This window comes from Ictidomys tridecemlineatus, chromosome 7, assembly GCF_052094955.1.
Source record: "Ictidomys tridecemlineatus isolate mIctTri1 chromosome 7, mIctTri1.hap1, whole genome shotgun sequence".
Classification (NCBI taxonomy): domain Eukaryota; kingdom Metazoa; phylum Chordata; class Mammalia; order Rodentia; family Sciuridae; genus Ictidomys; species Ictidomys tridecemlineatus.
This window is the reverse complement of record NC_135483.1, coordinates 93,641,495-93,665,846: the sequence shown is the minus strand read 5'-3', so window position 1 is coordinate 93,665,846 and position 24,352 is coordinate 93,641,495. Positions and strand designations below refer to the sequence as shown.

The 24,352-nt window shown below is 34.1% G+C and overlaps 1 protein-coding gene across 1 annotated transcript in view; it reads right to left on the bottom strand.

Moving 5' to 3' along the window:
- Dpp10 (dipeptidyl peptidase like 10) overlaps positions 1 to 24,352 on the bottom strand; it is a 1,268,842-nt gene that overhangs the window by 1,024,582 nt on the left and 219,908 nt on the right. The gene's annotated exons all lie outside the window — the stretch shown is intronic.

The following is a 24,352-nucleotide window of genomic DNA, read 5'->3' as shown; positions in this document are numbered from 1 at the left end:
CTGGGATGGGCCTGTCTGAGTTTCCTGAAGATCAGGATAGTATGGGCCTAAAACAGAGGAAAAATGGCATTGTCACCAAGGAGTAGAAGGAAGTGAGTCAACCAGACTCGGGTATAACTTCTCTCATGTCCACGGTGGCTATTTCATTATTTTATTGTGTGGTAGAATTTATCTTAGGGCAAGAATGGACCAGAATGAGGATCTGATCTCTATCACTTACTAGTTAAAAAGCTCCATGAAAACAAGCACCACTTCTGTTTTTTCCCACTTCTATATTTCTCATATTTAGCACAGTACCTGGTATATAATAGAAACTAAATAAATATTTTTGAGTAAGTAAAATTTAAAAAAAAGAAATAAGAAATGGTAAGATAGAATTTATCTAACATTAAGTCAGTTGACTAACATTTCATAAATTTAGTTTCTTTAGCTGAATAATGGGAGTAAATATTATAACTTGATGAAGGTGGCTGACAGCATTCAAGGACACAATAATCATAAGGGCACTTCTCATCATCCGTGTCCATGAGACCCACTGGATATATGTTTGCATTGCAGTGATCAACAAATTTCAAAGTTATAGGGTCCTTTATATTATACATGGAAAACTTGATTAAAGGATTGGAAAACTTGTCACACATGATCTGAAGAGTGAAGATAGTTCCACCACAGGTTAAGTAGGGGTAAGGCATGCTATGAACATGGTAAACAGGCCCTCAGTACTCCATGGAATTCCACAGGTAATAAAAGGGGTGTATAACAATACAACTGTAAAATAATTATACATGTAAAAGTCTTCCCTGGTAACATGATACCATAAGAAAAGCTAAAATACTTGGGTCCTATGACAGATATTAAATATATATCAAGGATTTTACTTTAAAAATGGAGAAAAAAAAGTCTAACTTCAAGAAAATATTCAATACGCTTTTAAAACCTAATAATAACAATGATGATAATGTATTGGCAATGCATTTGAAATTAATCACTGGGTAAACATCTCTAACTATGGGATTATGCAAAGTACAAGAAAATAATGTTTTAAAGTTAAATAGTTGTCAGTGACTTGTACACTGGAAACATCATTACGTTTTAAAGAAAAAAAAATGGAAAAGAACAATATAAACTAGACTCTCACAGAATTACACAGTTTCAGAGTTGAATGAGTCTCTAAAATGATGTTTTAAAATCCAGCTGGCACTTGAATCTGGAAACATGCATTTCAATCTGCTTTTAAAATGACTTGGATTTGACTAGATAGAACAGTTCCCAACAGGTCTAACCTTTCAGAGAGACAGAGACATGGGAGAGAGTAGGAGCAAATAAGAGAGAGAGAGAGAGAGAGAGAAGCAGCACTAATCTGAGAGTCTGTCTAGGAGATGTCAATTACACCTGTCTGGAAATGAGTATAATAGGGCCTCAAACTTGGGCCTTGGTTTTCAGCATTTGCACTGAAAGAATGAAACAGGACAATTGAAATGTTTTAGCCCATCTCTTCTAAGCTTTCGTGCTGTTCAGGACCCAGTCCAGTTGCTGGCTAAGTTTTCCAGGCTGTCCATAATTGGAAATAATGTCATCTTTCATAAGCACAGTAATGCTATTTATACTTTCTCAATATTACAACCACGGCCACTGCTCTACCTCACAACATAGATGAAATAGGAGCATAAAACACAGCACATTAATTTGTCTCTCATAGTTGTAACAATGTTGGATGACAAAGAAATAAAAATTGGCTGTCTTCATCCCAAGGCAATTTAAAAACTAACATGGAGTTATTCTCAGTACTGTGATCTACTACACACTTTGCAAAATGTATCCCTTTCAAATCATTTTTTTTAATACACAGATATTCCCTGCTGTTGTATAATACAGTCACCTACACAAAAGCCTCCCTTTGTCACGGGAGGAATTTCTTTGAAAAGACCTTTTAGTGATCAGGAGTACAGGGTATTAATGAGCATCCCTGAAGTGGGTCCTAACTGGGAAACTTATGCAAAGGAAACTCGTTTTTCTCCTCATATAAACTTATACTCTGGACCACATGATAGAGATGGTAAATGCTATGTTAAGATTAGAGAATTGAGACCGGGGATGTAGCTCAGTAGTAGGACGCTTACCTAACATCATGAGACCTTGGGTTCAATCCCCAGTATTGTGGGGGGAAAAAAAAGAATAAGAGGAGGACACTTTAGCATATTCAGAAGAGAAAGGAAATGGTATTGGAAGGGATTATAAGGTTGTAAAGTCGCTATTTACATACCAGACCCATTTATGGAAAAAGTAACACAAATTAGGAGAAGCATCACTAAAGCAGGATTTATCCCAACTTTGAACTGTAATGGACTTTGACAGTATGATGCACGGCAGTGTTTAAAAATAATTATATGAGAGCAATTCAAAGAAAGAAATATGGTTTGCCATTATGATTGAACCATAGAAAGACTTTTAAGAAAGATTTAAGCCAGGACTTGAAAAGATGGATAATGTTGAAAGAATAGATACAGAATTGGGAAGGGAATTGGGGAGAGAAGCAGCTTAATTGAAAACAAGTTATTATGATCTATGTACATAAAAATATGGACTATGATTTATAATATGGACAATATGAAAAGAAACCAAGTCATAAAATCAGAAAACATGGAATAACTACTCTTCTCAGGAAGAAATGCAGTAGTTACAATTCATCCCCTCTTTAAATAAGCTTGTTTAATTATGGAACTATGTCTCAGTCTCATGTTTTTCTAGGACCCAACCCATGCTGGATTCGTAATTTGAGTTCAATGTTAATGTAGTTGATAGAATGGCTCCTGAATGTATGTATAAATAGCATATTAAAACAACCTTGAATGGGCTGGCCTTCACTCATTACAAAAAAAATAAAGTTGTTTCATTTTCTTTAGGACTCTATTTATTGGGCTGTTTGTCCTTCATATTTATGGGGAATAATTTTACTACATTCACAGAACCCCTAAACAACAGGTTTATACTAACTTTTTAAAAAATGTTTTTATTCAATGGACCACATTGAAATGAATGAAGAGACAGAAATTCAACTTTTAAAGAAGAAAGGAAAAATACTGACTTCTCAAAAAGTAAAGATGAAGGGAGTAAAACTACATCCCTAAGTCAGAAAGAACAATATAGGACCAGAGTAATGAAAGAACCCATTATTGCAATCTACTTTTGAAGCTCTTAAAGGATCAGGGATTCTAGTCCTGTGGTAACATGGTTTTGATAAACAATATACATGAGATTAGGAAAGTGAGAAAATAACTCTGCATTTTGAAGTGATTACAACATAGGATGATGGGGAAAATGTTGCATGAATTTCCCAGAAGGAACATCAGCAAAAATATCAAAAGATTTTATTAACACTTGCATATCAGCATTCTAAATTTGCATGGTTTCATGGAAAAAGTAACACAAATTAGGAGAAACATTACTAAAGCAGGACTTATCCCAACTTTGGACTGTAATGGACTTTGGCAGTATGCTGTACGGCAGTGTTTAAAAATAATTGTATGAGAGCAATTCAAAGAAAGAAATATGGTTTGCCGTTTTGATTGAACCATAAAAAGACTTTTAAGAAAGATTTATTTTATATATTTAGCCTGGACACTGATGTCACAGTGGGTAAGTTTTCTTCAAGCATATAAACCTCAAGACACAATTCCATAAAAACAAAGTACAAATGTGCCAACATATCTGTTCTAGACAGGATTCTACATATTGATTTCTATCAGTTATATCCTATCATAAATATCCTAGAAAAGATACTCAGTTTTTTTAAATACCAAGGATAATTCTGTTATGAACTGCAGAATAATTTCCCTTTTCTGAACTTGGTTAGCATATTTGAATATGTTTTTTTATTTAGCTAGAAATTATCTGTACTGAGACTCCAAAGCTTTCTCCATGAGGTTTACTACAACAGAGAGAGGTTTGCCATCTCAATTCTTAAATAACTTTGGATCGCACAATATTAGAGTTTGGAGCATTCTTGTAATCAACTAGAGAGTCCTAAGATGGAATTCACAGTCCATCTCAAAAATACTTTGCAGCAGACATATCTTTAAGAAGCAATTCATGACTTATTACCTACATCACTCCTGTTGTCCCAGTCATCATGTGAGGTCAGACTGAATGATAATAATACCTCTTCATCCCACACACTCAAAAATAAAACACCCACCTGCACATCCCTGCATCAGCCCAGTGGTATATAGTGCCTTCATCTTTGATATACTATGCAGTACTCATGTGTTGGTCAATTTCCTATCACTATGAGTAAAATACCTGAACAATTTAGAGGAGAAAAAGTTTTATCTTGGGCTCACAGTTTCAGAGGTCTCCATCTACAGTCTGCTGACTCCTTTGCTCTGGACCTGAGGTGAGGCGGAATATCATAGTGGAAGGTTATGGTGGGAGGGAACTTCTTAGGACATAGCAACCAGGAAGCAGAGAAAAACAAAGAGAAAAAAGAGAGAGAGAGAGAGAGAGAGAGAGAGAGAGAGAGAGAGAGTACCAATGCCAGACATAGTCCCCAAAGCCATTCCCCGGTGACCTACTTCATCCAGCCATGCCCCACCTACCTATAGTTGCCAACCTAGTCCATTCAAATTATTAATCTATCAAATGGATTAATCCACTGATGAGGTTACAGTTCTCATAATCTAATATAATTTCACCTCTGAACATTCCTGCATTTCTTAACACGAGAGCTTTTGGAGAGATATTATAGATCCAAACCGTGGCAAAATTCTATAATCTCTAGCTATACTTACCGAGTAGAGCATTGCTGGGATTATGAGTCAAATATCTTCAAGCAGCTGGTTTTGTGAATAACATTTTACTGGAGCAATGCTGTGCTCATTTCTTTACATATTGTCTATGGAGGTTTCAGTTTACTACAATGGCAAAACTGGGTGGTGGTGACCAAAAGTATGTGACCGCAAAGTCAAAAATATTTACTTTATAAAGTTTGTTGCTGCCTGACCTATAGTCTAAGTGCCAAAATAGATCAAGAATTCTTGATGACTTATAGATGTCTAAATTGAGTGCTTCTTAATTAAATAATGCAAAGAGATTTCTGAAGAAGGCACACCTAGAATTCTTATTTTTAATCTAATTATGACATTGAGTTTTTAGTAAATATCCTTTAATATTATAACACAAATGACTATAGTGTTTGGCCTTAGTAGAGGAAATGATATTTAGTATGCATTTTCAAGTGCCAGGCATAGGTATGCTCTTTTGGATAAATGATTGTTTTCAATCTTCACAGCTATTTAGTTAACCATTATTATCTTCAATTTATAGATAAATAAATAGTGGACACAGGGGTTTATAAAAATGACCTAAGGATAAATAACTAGTATATGAGGTAGCCAGTTGGATTCTAGGTCCTTATTCTTCAACATTCAGGTTCTTCCAAGTGCGCACGCACACACAAAGATTTTCCTTTAGCTGTTGAGGAAACTAACTAGTTAAAGAATGCAGGTAATTTATGTCCTGATTTCTTCTCTAGCCAAAGAGTCCTCTAATGTTTATTTGCAAAAAATACTATAGTATAAATAAATGAAGCCTAATACAGCCTAATACAAGATAGAGCCATTATAATGAAAACAATCCTTTAGAAAACAATTATTCAACTATCACATAGGTAGAAAAGATGTAATTTCACACACCACCTAAGGTTCTCCCTGGAAGTGTTTTCTGTGTTAGAGGCCAAGATGCTCTTAGCCATTAAAAAAGATGTTAAATTTGCCTCTCTGTATTTCACTGCTTGCTCCATACAAATCAATTTTCAAAATTTCATTTGAGGTGTTCACTAACAAAATGCTTTGAAACAAGTGGCATGCGTTATATTTCATGAACCACTGAAGTGCTAACACACCTTGTCTGAAATACATGGTCCAGTACTGTCTACAATATTAGAATGGCCACCACCATTCAAAAAGTCTTTACTTTAAAACAAAATTAAGGTCTCAAATTGCTTGAGCACACAAATGGACTCCTGATCAGAAAGAGGATGCTGAGAGGGGAAACCTTATTTAAAGAGACGTATCCATGGAACTGATCCAAATGAAAAGGGATGGAATCGTATCTAAAAGAACTGTTTTGAGTTGATTTCCTTAGAAATCATGCCATCATAAAGATAAATCTGAGAGCAAAAGGAGTGAAAAGAAGAGGATCATCATTTTACTATTATCTAGCCGATTTACTATTATCTATTTTACTATCATCTACAGAAAGTTTGTTAAGAACAAACTTTAATCAAATAATATTCTGCCTGAGCATTTCATAGTTAATTCCACTGGCATCTACTAAGCTTACAAAGTGCTAAACATTGTGTGATATCTGGAGCTCCAAAGTTTTGTGTGTTTTGTTTTTTTTCCTCCTACAAAATGTGCCGCAGTCCAGCTGCAGCAAAATAAACGGGGGGCGGGGGGGTGACGAGCAACTTGTGTAGATTGGTACAGCAGGAATGGGAGCCGTTTATTGTAGGACAGGAGGGGTATATATACATTACATACAGCTTATCTTAATTAACATAAACTAGAAACAGTAGTCAACCAATAAGGAATCTCCACACTTAATGGCTCGCTGGTGTTACTTCACAAACCACTCCCTCTGGCCAAATGCCAGGCACCATCCTGACTTGTTTACAGACTCTAACAAAAATGCTTCGCTCAAGGAATTGTTTCTAATAGAGAATGTGATGTATAAGTAACTATAATATACTAACATAACTAAAGTAAAATCAGAGAGAAGAAGAAAAGTGATAAGACCATTTACCAGCATACATGGTAGGTAGGGACCAAACTTGTGTCAACTCACTCATCATTAGTTGGTGAAACAAAGGAATTAAAGATCAGAAAAACTGCAGTCCATAATTGGAGTGATAACTTTTATGGAAATATAGAATTAGAAAAAACAAAATTCAGGGATAGGATAATAACAAGAAAGAAACAATCACTCAGATTTTAGGAAAACTGACCTAATCAAGAAGGAGCAAGGCAAACAGACTTCTTGAGCTATTTGTGGTTTACATCATCAATTAGAAGTTAGACATTAGTGGAACATGTCTGGTTTTATCTTCACAGCTACTACTTGGAACTAAAAAAGATATTTCCTCTCATTGTAATTAAGCCATTTGTTTAATTCCGACTCTCAGGCATAAGTGATTAGGAAGTGAAATGATTACTGACTGCAGCAAAAACCTAATCAATACAACCTGATTCATTTATCATGTTACGGCATATTACAAAAGTTAAAATGCAAGAAATAAAACACTCCATATCTTTTCCTTTATGAAGCATTCTTTTATATATCACATGTAAAAATATCCGGTGGCTGGGTGTGCCTTTTGCAAAATGCTTCTTTATCTTCCGCACATAAATAACTACTCTCATGAATCTCAATCAGGCTAGAGTTATTGCAGTGATCATCAGATTAAACATGTTTTCATTTGTTCTAAAATAAAAACAGATCCATTTTAGCACGATATATTTCAAATTCATCTAATGTATTCCAAATTGTTATCTGTGGTTTATACAGAAACAAACACCACATTCCTTTAACCATATTGATTTGCTAAGAAGAAAAACATTGCCTCCATCATTTAGCAGCTGTTAACCACAGGGAAGCTTTTAACCCCTGACTGTCAGTTTCTTCATCTTAGAAGGTGGGAGATAATAATTCAGAAGGCTGTTTTAAGGACCAAGTGGGATAGTCTATCCATGAAGCAAATAACATAATGCCCAGTACTGAGTAGGGATCAATAAAGGCGGTTAGTTTCCCTTTAGAATAAATATTTTGTTTCCTCTATTTTTTCACCTCCAAATAAAGATGGGTTTTATAATGCCATTTTCCTTATAAGTCCAAATCCCTTAAGCGGAAGAGGACTTGAGTACATGCAAGAGATGCTACATACAGTAACAACTATATATTTCACTTTTTATGTGTATTCCACAATGATGCTAAAAGTTAATAATATTGCCTAGATAGCCATCTTAAGTGCACTATATGTGGCCTGTTATGAAGTTCAAACATTCACCATTGATCAGTACTCAAAAGTATGTGAAAAGCTTGGGTTGAAAAAGGTAGTAGGAAGTAGATGAGCCAGAGGAAATCAAATTCAGAAGTTTTGATTATAGGCTCTAGGATTAGACCAATAGGAGTAGGAACCCTGGTTCTGCCAATTTCAAACTGTGTGGCCTTGGACAAATTAATTTCTCTCCCTGAGTTCAGTTAAGTAGGATAGAACAATGTTAGGTGTTTAATGTCTGATATTTAAAGTGCTCTGCCATAAAAGGCCCTTAATAAATGGCAGTTATATATATATATATTTCCTATTGTTTCTAATTATGGAAGGTTGTTAGGGGACAACTCTAAGTGAAGGAGCTATACTACAGGGGGAAAGATAATATATATGTATGTTGTGGTCTGGAGTCTTCTACTTAAATTTTGGACAAAGATTTAGCAACATTAGCAAAACATAGAAGTTTATTACAAATGCAGAATCTAGAGTTTCATTCCAGTCATATGAATCAGAATCTGCAAAGATAATTTAAATGTTCAATCATCAAGTTTTAGAGAACTGGTCTAGAGATTCTTTTAATGGTAATTCCTCCATGAGTATTTGAGTATTGGGACACATTGTCTTAGAGGAAATTTATATAAATATTACATACAAATATACATACTATATATATATAAAACAGTCACATATTAATGAATATTTGATAATTTGAATTAAAATTATTGTATAATCAATAATTTTCATCATAAAAAAGTAAAACTGGCATAAAAGTTTTAGTTTTTTTCTACCCAAGTAGTCAAAATCTTATGGAAAGTTGAAAATAGATATTTATATTAATTAGAAAAAGAGTAAGATAGGAATAACTGAGTATTGCTCTTCTGAGAAAAAGACGAATTCACCTGTTTTTCTGGCTCTTCTTTTCTATGCAGCTCACCATTATTCTCTTAAAATAATTTATGTCATGATCTTATAGGGATAATATAGGGACCATTGTTATATTTAATCAGGATTCTTAGGAATGGAGGATACATAAAACAGGAAGTACATACTGGTATTTTCCCTTTAGAGAAAAAAAAATTAAGAAAATACTTATGTCTGGAACCCACCTCCAGAAATTCTTACTTAATTTATCTGAGTGAGGCTTAGACATGGGCATTTTTGAAAAGCTCCTGAGGCAATTATGTGAAGTCAGTGCTAAGAACTATGACTTTCCACAGAACTAGCCTCAGGATTAGTGTGAAGATTGTCTTCATCTAGCTGTGGCTTTCTGGTTGTAAAATGCAAGACCTCATACCAGGTTAGAAGGTAAGATTGAGCACAAGGACCAGATCGCACAGATGGCCTTTGTCACCCACATATTCATCTGCCACAATCCCAAAATTGGGATTTGGGTAGGTCTTATAATACAAAATTTGCTAACTAAGGGGCAGCTTATCAAATCAGTTCACACTCAAACATTTCTCCCTTCTTATCAATGATATCCATCTCTTTCAATTTTTTGACACTGAAAAAAACTGTTTAAAACACAAGTACAACTGAATTGTACATTTCTACAAATCACCTAAGATTTCATAAAAAGTGATATCAAAGAACCACACAAAACCACTGACAAATGATTTCATTGCAGAGTTAAATCAGTTAACAAAAATAGTAGATGAGGAATAATTAGCAAGATTAACATAAGAGACAGTTCAAATGAGAATAATTTCACTTTCAAGCTATTAAGACAGGCCCTTGGACCAGGTATGATGATGCAGGCCTGTAATCTACCACTGAGGAAGCTGAGGCAGGAGGATTGCATATTCAAAGCCAGGCTCAGCAATTTAACAAGGCCCTGAGCAACTTAGAGAGACCTGTCTCAAAATAAAAATAAATAAATAAATAAAACAGGCTGAGGGTTTGTCTCAGGCTCAGTGGCTAAGTGTCCCAGGGTTTAATCCCTGGTGCTTAAATAAATAAATGTAGACCATTGGAAAACTACCTATCTACCGAAAGATTTCTGCATAAAGGATGCACTTTCCATCTGTGCTGCAAGAGTCACCCACACAGTGAAAGTGAACTTAAAAAACACACAGAAAAAATTGAATTCACTTTTTAATCAGATTCTGATACTCAGACATACTACTTGCAACTATAACCTAAAGTTTATGGATTATGAAATTAAACTATGTTCATGATTTTAGTTCCATATTTTCCAAAAAGAAATTCCCATGTGTGTTTACATAGTATATAGTCTGAAGTTTAGAACAGCATTTTATTGGGATCAACTCTCTTCTGAAAATGAAAACTTCCTACATTTTTCTCTGTCAATGGTTCCTACCATAATGAGGAATCACAAAAGCACATCTCATCCAGAATCATGGTCAGTACAATGTCCTTCCAGGATGGTGTCTTCATGACTATAGCCCTGCATGAATCACTTATTCAGAAAAAATAACAAAGTTTAAAAGCTACTCTGCCCAGATGTATCTCGTAATATTCCCTTGTTCATTCTAAAAGCAGCCTCATTTAATGATTGGCTTGGATATTTTTTATTTCCTCAGAGAAGTTAACTTTTCATAAAACAAACTGTCTCACTTTCTTCTTTGTGGCATCATGTTGACTATACTAACAGAAAAATCATGAAAACGCAGAATACTAGAAATAGTTAAATGACAAACACATTCATGCAGTTGAATTAAACTAATGTGATAGAGAGTTTTCAAATTCCAGAGAAAATTTTTGTCATTGTATCTGTGAAATAGAATATACAAATCCTCAGCCCCATATCAATTAGATTAATTAAAAACATGCATATAACAAAAAAGTGGGAAGAACCTATGCAAAAAAATATCTAACAGTGAGTAGGGCAGGATTGTCAAATATATTGTTCTTCCACTGAAGTGTCCTATACTTTTCAAATTTTCTAACATAATAACATTAAAAACTACTGGAAGCATAATAGTAAAAGAAAATAAAAGACTTTGAAGTTCAAATTCAAACTAAGACAAACATTTGCTCTCAGTTGCGGAGAGTTTAATTCGTAAAGATACTTGTTTGCTGACATGCTACCATAAAATTAACTGAGATTCAAGAAGTGTAGGTTCAAATATACATAAATTCTATCAATATGTAGTAAATTCATTGATAAACATGGTATTAATGAGGAGTACAAAATTCTAAAGTTGGTGTAACTAAATTAGTATATTTAATAAAATAAGAAAATGTTATATGTATAAATACAGTGTCTCTTACAGGAAATAAGAAGTAACAAAAACAGAAATTAAATCACCAGTTAGCAAATTTTCCCTATTGAATGAGTTCAGAGGAGCAAATGCACGGCTTCAAGAATTCCCCTAATATTATAATTTACTATAGCTCCTCAGTATGAATTAACAAGTAATTTAAAAACTATTTGCACAGGGATGGGGGTATAGCTCAATGGTAGAAAGTGTAACTAGCATGCGTGTAAGGCCCTGGATTCAGTGCAAATAAACACACATATGCAAAAAAAAAAAAGAAAAAAAAGAAAAAAATTGTTCTTCCTAGACACTGTATGGAGCTATGGAGCTATGGCAGAGGTGATGACTTTTTAGGGTAAAAATATTGTAGTGCAAGCTAGTTTGGGGGTAGTGAGGATGTATAGCGACATGAGACACTTACAAGGTATAATATGTCAAGCAAATTAAGCAGCACACTGAGAAAGAAAATGTTTAACATCTATCTTGTTACCCTTTGTACTCAAAAGATACAACACTCAAACCACAGTACTAAGCCAGAAAGCAGATGGCTAAGAATCCACTGAACAGCAGGTAATAGAATGAGAAGATGTTATTAATGCTGGAGGTCCTTAGAACACAGGGGAGGCCCCATACCAGCTCCCTGACATTGCTGTTAGGGACATCCCAGTACCAGCATTAAGTGTGATCAAGAAAGAGTCTGCATATGGAGGAAGGCTTTCAATGTTCTTGGGAGAGCAGGAACTGATATTTCTTTTAAAGGGCATTAAACAACAGCTCTGATAAATTATTTGCAGAAAGCTGCTATAAATTGCCCAAAGTAACATATGCAGTTCCAAGAATCAGACAGTCTCCCACAAATTTTCATGGTAATTTCTGATATGTGTAAAAAAAATAAATACAGAAAGGTCAACTGGGAAAGATATGGGTTCCCATTAGCTGATAAATTGAGTCTTCCCGAAAGCAACCAGAATCAAGTCCTCTCATTTGTTGTCTCATGTGTCATCTACTGTCTCCTGAAGCTGGGGTTGAGTTTGTGACTTCAAATTCTACACATGGAGCATAATCAGAAAGAGTTGACATAAATATGTAATCACTGAGTGTCAATACAGAGGATTCAAAGGATTCACTCATGTAGAGAAGTCTCACCTAATTTATTTACCAAATATTTCTTTCTAGGGAAATAGGGAGGAAGGGGAAAGAAAGAAGAGACAGAACTTGCAGAAAGAAAACAAGAAAATTACATCATTTTTATTATCCTGTTTTTTTTTCAAGTACTCTTTTTCTGTATCTTATTTGCCAAGGTAAAACAGAAGAAATTTGAGACTATATTAAACTGAAATCAAAGACACCCTCCACTCATGTAAATGATCCAGAGCAGGGTCCCAGCCTTAATTTCTAATGAGTCCCTACCATTTACAATTTTGTGGTTGGGAACTGCAGATATAACCTAAAAAATAAATCTTTCCAATTCATTCTTACAAAATCATAACAGCACCATTAGGACAACTTAGAATATAGGACAGAAGAAGAAAATTACAAATATGCCCACTTATGAATATCTATGCAGTCATTCTAAACAAAGCCATTAGCAAATCAATTGCAGCAGCATATTAAAACAACTGTGGAATGTTAGAAAATATGCTTGTTTTCTCCTTCCCTGAAAAATAGAAAAGGCATATGGAAGTCTTAATAGATGTTTAATATAATATCTTTTTAAAAGTAACAGGAACAAGAAACTAGAAACTAATGGATTCTGTGCTTATAAATGCATAATTTAAACAATACAGCACATAGGACACAATCTGCCATCCTTTACACATCATTTTTACAAGTGAAATCTTGAAAGCCTTGACATCAAAGTCAGGCATGAGAGATAGATAATTAATTTTCCTTCTATTATTCTTGAATTATTTGCCAAAGCAATGTCAGTGAACTAGAGAGGGAGAGGGAGAGAGTTGCGGGGGAGGGAGAGGGAGAGAAATATATATATATGTAAAATAGAAAACAATAGCAAAAATAGAAAATCCAATTGGAAGGCTATTTAAAAAGTTATAAATATTAAAGAATTTCAAAATAGTGGCAAAGTTAAAAATAAATACACATATTTTTCTACTACTGAAATAATAACAGTGCAGAAAATGCAATTTCAAAAATATCTCATTCACAATAGCAGAAGCAAAAAAAGAATCTCGAAAATAACTACTAAAAATATGCAGGGCTCATATGAATATAGTTATAAAACTCTGCTGAAGCAATAAGTTTTAAATAAATGGAGAAACTTATTTTGTTTTTGGGTACAGAGAGATCCAATTTTCTATCATGTGAGTTCTTCATAAACCAACAATAAACTCAGTGTATACTCAGTAAATGTTCCAATGTGTGTGTATGTCTGTCTGTCAGTTTACTCTGTATCTATCTTTAATTTTAACGTGACAAAATATTTAAAAATGCATAAAAAGAAAGAAAAATTTAAGGATGTTTAAATAAATCATGCAAAAGAACAATAATGATGAAGTACTTGCCCTAAATAACATTGAAACATAATAAAACCAAGTTACAAACAGGTTTTGTAAGTGCAGAACCAGAATAAATCACTGGAAGATAATTTTTGAAGGTTTTTAAGTATATTCAAGATACATTGGTAATTAGAATAGGAGAAGGCAAGTATTTCAAATAGATGTGGGTAAACGAGATCATTCAATAACTGTCAATCACTGGATAATAAATAAAACAGATCGTTCATTTCACCAAATAAATTATAGAAAGATCAAATATTTAAATATGAAACATTTATAATGTTGGAAAATAAGAAAATTTAATGCAATGTTAAGTCAACAAAAAAAATACTTCACTACATAAATTTTTACATCTTTTTTTTGGTGTAATAAAAAGGACTACTGAGAAGTTGGGCACGATGATTCATGCCTGTAATCACAATGCACTGAGAGGCTGAGGCAGGAGGATCACAAATGGGGATATAGCTCAGAGGTAAAACATCCCTAGGTTAAAGCCTCAATACAAATAAATAATAATAATAAATTATAGAGAAATCTCAAGAACAAATAAAAATTTGGGACGGTATTTGAACATATTAACAAAAGAAGATACATTTAAAAATAATAGTATCTTTAAAATCCAAAAGGAAGAGGAACAAAAAAAATGAAGAAATACAGAGAAAAAGTATAAAGAATAAAAACGTGGAGGTGATTGAACTTAAAAGTAAATGCAGATTTTTAGAAACTTCAGATATCAGACTTGCAAATACACAAGAGATGATTTATGAAATAATTTTTGAATCTATATGTAACAGGCACTCTGGTACTTTTGTAGAAAGTATAAATGAGCATACTATTTGGAGAACAATTTAGTCATAGCTGTCCAAAATTTAAATGGAAAGTCTCATTTACTTAGCATTTATAATTTGAAGACTTTATCATATAGAAATATTTATCTCTGTATGAAAACAACATATTTTTCTGCAAATGTAATTTGACATGAATATAATCTTTTTCTCTTCACCTGCACACACACATATATACATATACACACGTATTCACACATACACATATATAAATGTTCATGACTGTATTATGAAAGCTAAAATTTGGAGAAAATTGATTTATTATATTTTGACTCATCCATACAACAGTACAGCATATAAAAATAAGACAAAATTGATCCCTATGCATTCAAATAGAAAGATTCCATAGCAAGTTGGTTAGTTTGAAAAGCTGACCATATAGTATAATCTGATTTATGTTCTAATCAATATTTATATGTTTTCTCCTTGATATAAAGCTATTTTAAACTTCAGTTTAGCTATGATTCTATTCCCCTACCCCCAGACAAAGGACATGTACTGCCTTTTAAAAATCAACTAGCTAACTACATAAGTAGATTTGTTACATGATCTTAATTAGTTGGTTCCAAATATATAGCCTAAATGAACTACCATTTTCAAAGCATTGCAATATACTGATTTATATTTTACTCTAAGTCATACTGAATACATATTACGCCATTCAAAAGGCAGCTCCAGAGGTTTGAAGAGAACATCAGTTTGTGTTACAAAGTCACCAACTGCAGTAGTGAATTCAAAGTCTAGGCAGGATGTTTATTTCATTTGATAAAATTCTGGAATCTTCATTCTTAATGAATTTCTCTCATTCTTTCTCCCTTCAAACATTTCAAATGACTATGGTCAAATCATGTAAAATTGTTGACACTTGTTTTTGATCTGTAAAGATGGCAGTTCACTGTGAGTTAATCGAATATATTTTTGTAATCTCCATTATATTCTTGTTCTGTGACCATTGTTATCACCAGTTTTGAAACACACAGCCACACAACTTTCCACAAGTTGATTAAATCTCAAAGAATATAAAAATCTTGCATGAGAATACTCCAAGTGGTCATTGCTAAAACCCCAATTAGGACTAGAGCCTTGCTTGATATCACATTATACTAATTTTATCTTATTTAATGCCATGGTTTATTACATGGGCAGTGCCCATTAATTCTTACTATTTCAATTATCAATAAGTTGTGTTTACTGTTGACTCATCCTTTGTTCACTCAACATTTATTGAATGCTTTCTAGTGGAATGCTAGTAAATGTTTAATAACCTACTTCCTGGGGGGAAAATGCTTTCATGCCAATTTCACTGTATAAATACTCCCACAGTGCCTGATTTCAAGCTACCAACACAATGCCTAACAGCTTGCACAATTCCTGAAAATTTAATAGTCAACTCTAGCAAATCAGCATGAGTCAAACTCAGGACACATACTGCTTTCTATATACCAGACATTTTGTAAGGCATCAGGGGGGAAAAAATGGTGGTAACTTGATTTCTACCTTTGAAGAATACAGGGTCCAGTAAAAGAAAATGAAAACCAACAACAAAATTTATCATAACTTTTAGGAAAACAAGATATTTTTAGTACATTGTCTCCTTTATCTTTTAGATGATCATTTATAATACCATTCCCAATAGAAAGTTATTTTAAACCCTTTTAAAATAAAAATATCAATAATTACAACTTGCCTTAAAATTTAGCCAAAATATAATTGTTAATCAAAACTGCTTCAAAGCCTTTGATTCCTTCTATTGGCAGTGAAGAAAATGTCTTACAGGTTGTTCATCTTGTATCTTCTCCTTAATGTGACTATTACAAGCTCTGTAATGACTTAGAACAGAATTAAATGGTAGGAACTGTCCATGTTATATGTGATAATTACTATAATCATGCCAGTATCATTCTCTATATTGATGTATTTTTTCTACAACACATCAAGAAAATTATTTACTTCAAAGATGATGAATGACTTACAAAAACAATTCAGACAGGTATTATGATGATAGGTAATAGGATACACATAATTTTCCCTTGAAATATAAATACAAGCTTCTCTTTATATCCTGTATGTTGACATGTGCAGATTTATGCTTAGAAAAAAACAATTTTTCAATTTTGCAGACATTAAATGGGGGTTCTGATTAGGAAAAGCTCAATGCTAATGAAGGAAGATGATTTAAAGTATAGATTTTCCTGGAAATATACTATCTTCACAATTTTTTTAAATGGTCGTTTGGAGCGGGGGTCATTTACCAAAATATGTTGTCAGTTTAAAGGCAGCTAAATGAGAAATTACAAAACTATTTTAAGCATGTCATTTTAAGTACTAAAATGGCATTTTTTCTTGTGCAACTAATAAACAGGAAAAAAAGTGTTGTATGGAATCTTTTGTGTGAAAATTGCTGTTTTATTATTAGAGTGTCATCAACCTAATTCTGTCAATCTGATGATTTGTAGTGAGAAATTAAAGAACAAATTTCTCTAGATAGATGTCCTTAATTAACATAAATCAATATTCCCCCATCCAGAATACCCAAGAAGCCCCTTTAGAAGCAACAGATTTTTTTGTCAACCTATAGAAACATATGTGTATGCTGATTATGGCAGATAAACAGTCAATCGTATACTTCATGTATTACTAGCTTTTTAAAATTATGCAAATCCATTTGATTATGCCTTTATTAAAAAGCATTGCTGTAATCAGAGTAGCTTTTGATATAGTTGTTATTACAAGCTATGGATACTAGGAATCTATAATACTATGTTCTAAAAATTTTTTATACTAAAAATTAATCAGAATTTTAAATGACGATGAGTGAGGACAATTTGTAGATTAGTTTTGGGAATAAGAAAGTGGATGTGACCTTGATAAAAACCTCCTGAGCTATCTACTATGTTTTTTAAAAACAACAGTGTATCTTCAGATACAAGGAATAAGACATAGCCTTTGTCTGGGAGAGTCTCATAGAAGACAGGCCCATAAACGTATATATGAGAACACATGGTGCCTGATCCATCAATGAATATACAAGGTTTGATGAAAACACATGTTGAGAGAAGAAAAAATGAAGGGCATGACTTCAGAGACCTGAAATACAATAAGATTCTCCTATCAGAGAAGAGACGAAGGGATATTGAATATAGAAAGAAAAGGTCAGCAAAGATTCTGCCTGTTATTAAAGACCTTGGTTCTAGCTTCTGTGCAGACAATCTGGAATTGAGCGTCCCTCTGATACTGTCATTTTCTTTCAATATTCCTTATATGCCACCTCATGTGGGCTGGATTTTCAGTGCAATCAATGTAATAGTATTCAAACAAGGTTGCCTTCTGGTGAACCAGAAGCTTATTTTTTTTTAAGATATAAAGTTTATTGCATCATTATTTTACAAATTTCAGTGTCTTAATCGAAGTTTGGCTATCACTTATTTTCTATTAAATTATTTATTTATTCTAATTTGATATATATGACAGCAGAATGTGATTCATTTCATATTACACATGTAGAGCACAATTTTTTAAGTCTCTGGTTGTACATAAAGTATTTTCACACCATTTGTGTCTTCACACATGTACTTAGGGTAATGATGTCTAACTCACTCCACTGTCTTTCCTACCCCCATTCCCCCTCCCTTCTCCTATCTCCCCTTTGCCCTATCTAAAGTTTCTCCATTCTTCCCATGCTCCCCCCAATCGCCATTATGAAGCTATGCACAATAGCAAAATACATTAGTTCTTCCCATATCAACAATTGGTGGTAAGAATCATCAACAAGTATCGGATTTGATCTTAGTTTACTTTCTGTATTGTCTGAGTTTCAGTTTAATTTGGAAGATTTTATTCCTACTATGTGATGGTTTACTTGTGTGTCAATTGCAATAAGCTAAAGAATATTAAAAATTAATCAGAATTTTACAGTGACAATTAGTGAAGGCAAATTTGCTCAATTAGGTCATTCTCTCTGGAGAATTTATGACCAAAACCCTATCAGCTAGATTGTAAAATTCTCAAAGTGTCATCTCGTAGGCAAAAATATTTTTTTTCTCTCTCTCTTGAGCCTTAAGAGGCCACTGACATAAAGACACAAATTATAATTAGCATATACTTATTAAACATTTTTTAACCTCATCATATTACTTGGTAAGAATTTCTGTCCAAATTCCAGCATTAGAATGTGCTCTAGCACAGCCATCGGAAAGTTGTTGATCCATGTTTACCCCACTGCTACAAGGCACTCCTGATTGCATTCTTATTAGCACTCACACTTATTAGCACTCATTCATGTTTTTGTAAAAATGTAAATTTCTGTTTGCATTCATATTTTCTGAAGTTTTATCTCCTCTGCAGCAGCATTTACTCAATATCCCCTGAGCTTTATTTGAGCAATAATAGCACACAGAGTGCGATTTGCCAACTATGAATATTCCATAAAGAATCTCAAGTATTCTGTAGAGTTCACTGACTCCATTGTCTTTGAAGGCAAATTTCAACATAAACAGAGTTATTTTCTTCCTGGGAAGAGCTACATGATAATAAAAGCCCTGCACAGGTAAGTAATATACTTCATATAAGTTCAAAACATACCTTATTCATTTGCATTTCCTCCTTCTCTAGATTCTTAAGGCATTTGCAGAGAAGGAGTTTATTTTTCAGATTAAAAACAACAGGAGAGATGTCAACAAGGAGAAAAATAACCCATGGACAATTTAAAATAAGGCAATAATCACAGTTTGGGATAATAGTATAATTGATTATACATAAAGTTTTATTTACCTTTGCATCCCAGTGTACAGCACAATGTCTGGTATCTGATATTTGTTTATAAGCAAATGTTTGTTGAAGAAATGAAGCATGGTTCTTAACTATGCTTTATTTTGCACAGGTCATGAACACAGTAATGATCAGACATTTGCACAGCATCAATGGCTACTCTTGAAAGATAGAGGATGTAGCCTCTAAGCCTACAAAACCTAAAAACATGCTATCCATCTCTTAACAGAAAACATTTATTAGATCCTGGAGAGGAATTCAAACATAGATATAAAAAAATAGTCATCTTTCCATGAGTATGTTACTACATAGTTACATTGATTACATATCCAAAATTTACTATTTTACGTAGTATTCTGTATATCATATGCTTCTTTTTATGATGACAGCAACTTTTTCTCCCATTCTGACAACTGTTATAGTATGTGTTGAGTGAACAGAATTGCATGACTGCTTCTCCCTTGACCCCAATTTCCATATTTGGGATTAAGAAAATTCATCTATGTACCCTGCTCCCAACTCTTGACACTCTCGTTGTATAGTTCCCTCTCACAGTCTATCACACTCTTGGGTCTTTAGAGGTTGCATATATGATCACTTCTTAATTCTAACACAAATGAGGGCAACTGAGGGGTCAGGTTCTGCATTCTCCTCCACAGACTACAATGAGAGACTCTAGCCTTTGCTGACAGCAATTATATGGCTTCTACTGGTGAGTCTAGGTTTCCTTGTTTCATTCTCAAAATGAATGAGCAGCTGTTTAGCTCTGCTAAAAAGAGATAGCACTAAATACTCATTCCTTACATGTTATTCCTCCTAAAAACCAAATGAGGTCAACTTTGTGGATGAAATATAATAGGAAATTACAATGTGTTTGGATTTTCCTGCTTTTTATTTTTTTTTCCCTTTTTGATTTTATTATTTTTATTTTTATTTATTTTTTTTATTGGTTGTTCAAAACATTACAGAGCTCAAGACATATCATCTTTCATACATTCGACTCAATTGGGTTTTGAACTCCCCAAATACATAATACAGACTCACTTCTGTTACATACTCACATTTTTACATAATGGCATATTAGTGACTGTTGTATTCTGCTACCTTTCCTATCCCCTACTATCCCCCCTCCCCTCCCCTCCCCTCCCAACATCCCTCTCTACCTCCTCTGCTGTTGTTCAATTCTCTCCCCTTTATTTCCCCCCACCCCCTTGCCCCTCATAACCTCTTATTATTTTGTGTATCACTGAAGGTCTCCTACCATTTCCATATGTTTTCCCTTCTCTCTTCCTTTCTCTCCCCCCATTCGTCTTAGTTTACTGTTAGTCTTTTCCTCATGCTCTTCCTTCCTGTTCTATTCTTAGTGGCTCTCTTTATATCAAAGAAGACATTTGACATTTGTTTTTTAGGGCTTGGCTAGCTTCACTTAGCATAATCTGCTCTAATGCCATCCATTTCCCTGCAAATTCTATGATTTTGTCGTTTCTTAGTGCTGCATAATACTCCATTGTGTATAGCTGCCACAATTTTTTTATCCACTCATCTATTGAAGGGCATCTAGGTTGGTTCCACAGTCTAGCTATTGTGAATTGTGCTGCTATAATCATTGATGTGGCCGTATCCGTATAGTGTGCTCTTTTAAGGTCCTCAGGGAATAGTCCAAGAAGGGCAATAGCTGGGTCAAATGGTGGATCCATTCCCAGCTTTCCCAGGAATCTCCATACTGCTTTCCAAATTGGCCTCACCATTTTGCAGTCCCACCAGCAGTGAACAAGTGTGCCCTTTTCCCCACATCCTCGCCAACACTTATTGTTGTTTGACTTCATAATGGCTGCCAATCTTACAGGAGTGAAATGGTATCTTAGGGTGGTTTTGATTTGCATTTCTCTGATTGCTAGAGATGTTGAGCATTTTCTCATGTGCTTGTGGATTGATTGTATGTCCTCCTCTGAGAAGTGTCTGTTCAGGTCCTTGGCCCATTTGTTGATTGGATTATTTGTTATCTTATTGTTTAATTTTTTGAGTTCTTTGTACATTCTGGATATTAGGGCTCTGTCTGAGGTGTGAGGGGTAAAAATTTGTTCCCAGGATGTAGGCTCTCTATTTACCTCTTTTACTGTTTCTCTTGCTGAGAAAAAACTTTTTAGTTTAAGTAGGTCCCATTTGTTTATTCTTGTCATTAACTCTTGGGCTACGGGCGTTCTATTAAGGAATTTGGAGCCCGACCCCACAATATGTAGATCGTAGCCAACTGGCACCTGACCTGATTTTCCTGCTTTTTAAATTTGCAACATGAATCTTAAATACACTAGTTAGTGGGACTTGTGTAAAAATTCTAATTTTATCCATTAATCATTTATCCACTCATTAAAACATGTTAAATGGCTATGTGCCCAGCTCACTGAACTATACATTAGGGATAGAAACATGAGTAAGTTACATATTATATTCTAAAATAGTGTTCAGGGATAACTAAAACACTAAATCATGAAAATAAAAACATGAATTCCACTAACTTGTGTATTTAAGATTCAGAAAAGAATGATAATGGTATATCTCCATCACTTTCTAGAGTCTGACCTGATCAGATGTATATTAAGTTCTCTAATTATGCTCCAGTTTAGTGATAGAGAGTGAGAACCGCTGATGGTCAGAACTGTGAGATCAATTACACTATCCTACTTAGAATATCCTGGATCTCGTTTTCCTCATAACTGAAAGATGCATTGTTGTACTAAGTACAATTTAGTAATTTCTATAAGCAAGAGGGTTGGGCCACATATTTTTTTGTAGTCCATAGATCTGCCCATTTTTATTATCCTATAACAAACACTTTCCCTTGGAATCACCTAGAATAGAAAGGTTTATACTTCTAGAAATTTCAATTCACAAGAATGTCAGTGTCCCTGTTATTTGTACAACTTCCAAAATAATTCCCCTAATTGAGGGATAAAATGGTTTCTTTTTCTGTCAAATCTCTTTATATAAATTTAGCCTTGTCATTACAAAGATAGCCATCCTTCCTTCTTTGATAGATGTGAAAAATCCATGGATCATTTCCACCTTTGCTCAGAAGCAAGAAAGCTGTATGAGACAGAGCATCTTCATGAATAGGGACAAGTCTTATGTCACCTCTTTTAGCAATCATGAGAATTAAAAAAAAAAGAGGGAAAATGATAAGGGAGGGGGGGAAGGTGCGTGCAAAGAGCAAGCTCATTTCCCTTCTGGCTGAGATAAGCTGTAGGTGAAGAGACAGAAGTCTAGAGAAGTAGGAAATCTGCATAGGTAAGGCTATTAGACAAGCAGCTCTTGAATAGCAAACTCATTGTTTGTCCAAAGAGTAGGACAAACACCCTCTTAACTTTGGTAATTTTCTCTGGTCAGTGGGGTCTCATCAAAGGGCTAGGTCCAGGAAAGCAATACATTGTGGCAACAATCAAATACATTCTTCAGCATATATATTTTCTTGAGCACTATATTATAATATAAGTTACTCATGCTAAAACCTAAAATCTTACTGTCTATTGACAGAGAGTTTCCTACCTCCTGGATAGGAACATATTCAAACATAAAAATAAATAAATAACTGCTACCTTTCCATGAGTATGTTATTACATAGTTACATTGACAGCATACTCAAACTTCAGTATATCACATATCACATACCTCCTCCCACCATGAGAGCAGCTCTTTCCCCTATACAGCCTCCATACCATTCATTGTCTGCCCCGTGCTCGCATCTCTCTCCATTCCCCTGATTGTGCTTGTGGCAACACAATCTGACAATGAGATGACCATTCCCTAGTGAACTTTACTCTTGCATCTCCCAAATTTGTTATGACTCTAGTCTATCCACATGGTTCTTATTAATTTTAAGTGAGAAGGAAGAAAAGAAATTTAGAATTTAACTTCATTAGCTGTCTGGGGTCTACTGACCAGCTCTGAAATAGCCAGTTGTAAGTTTAGACATATGTACCCAAGCTGGGCACACTGATGCGTACCTGTAAGCCAACAACTTGGGAGACTGAGGAAGGAGGATTCCAAGTTCAGGGTCAGCTTCAGCAACTTTTTGAGACTCTGTCTCACAACAAAAGAAATAAAAAGACTGGAAATGTAGCGCACCCCTGATTCAATTCCCAGTACTAAAAAAACAAACAAACAAACAACAACAAAAAAAAGAAAGAAAAGAAAAAACAAAAGGATAATAAAATTCAATTTCTCATGTTCTATGTTGACTAGCCACAACAAGAATCTCAAACTTGATCCTCCATGCTTAATATATTCAAACGATTCAACTGTAGAATTTTATTTCTCCCTGTGATGTTGGTCAGTGATGCACTTTTTTCCAAATTGCCTATCTACTTGCCATCTTTAAGCTCTCATTAATAAAAACAACTATGACTTAAAAAGCAATTCATACCCTATTTGAATCAAATGTATGATATGTCAAGATCATTGTATTGTCTTGAACAACTAATAAAAAAATAGGAAAAAAAGCACTTCTTTTGTTAAGGGTACTGTTCTAAGTGCTTTAAATGTATTAGCTCGGTCCTCAGAGAAAGATCCTCTTATCCTTCCCATTCTACCTTTTATGGCATGCAATATACAGAGAGATTAAATAAATTGCTCAAGGTCACGCAGCTAGCAAGTAGCAGAGCTATGAATTAAATCCAAGTAGTATGGCTCTAGAGAGTTCAAATTCTTAATGACCAAGTTCCTTTGTTAACTACTAGGCTCATTAAGGATTATCATCTCTATGTTATTATTTCATTGAGAAGGAGATGTTTCATGTTTTTGTTGGATTTTTAAAAAATCTTATCACTATGTGCACTCATATAAAGTCTCAGGCAAAGATGCTTGACTGTCTGAATGCCAAGGACTGCATTATAAACACTTATATCTCTTTTATACTTTCATAGTATTAGTCATAGATGAATATATACTACTTTGAGACAG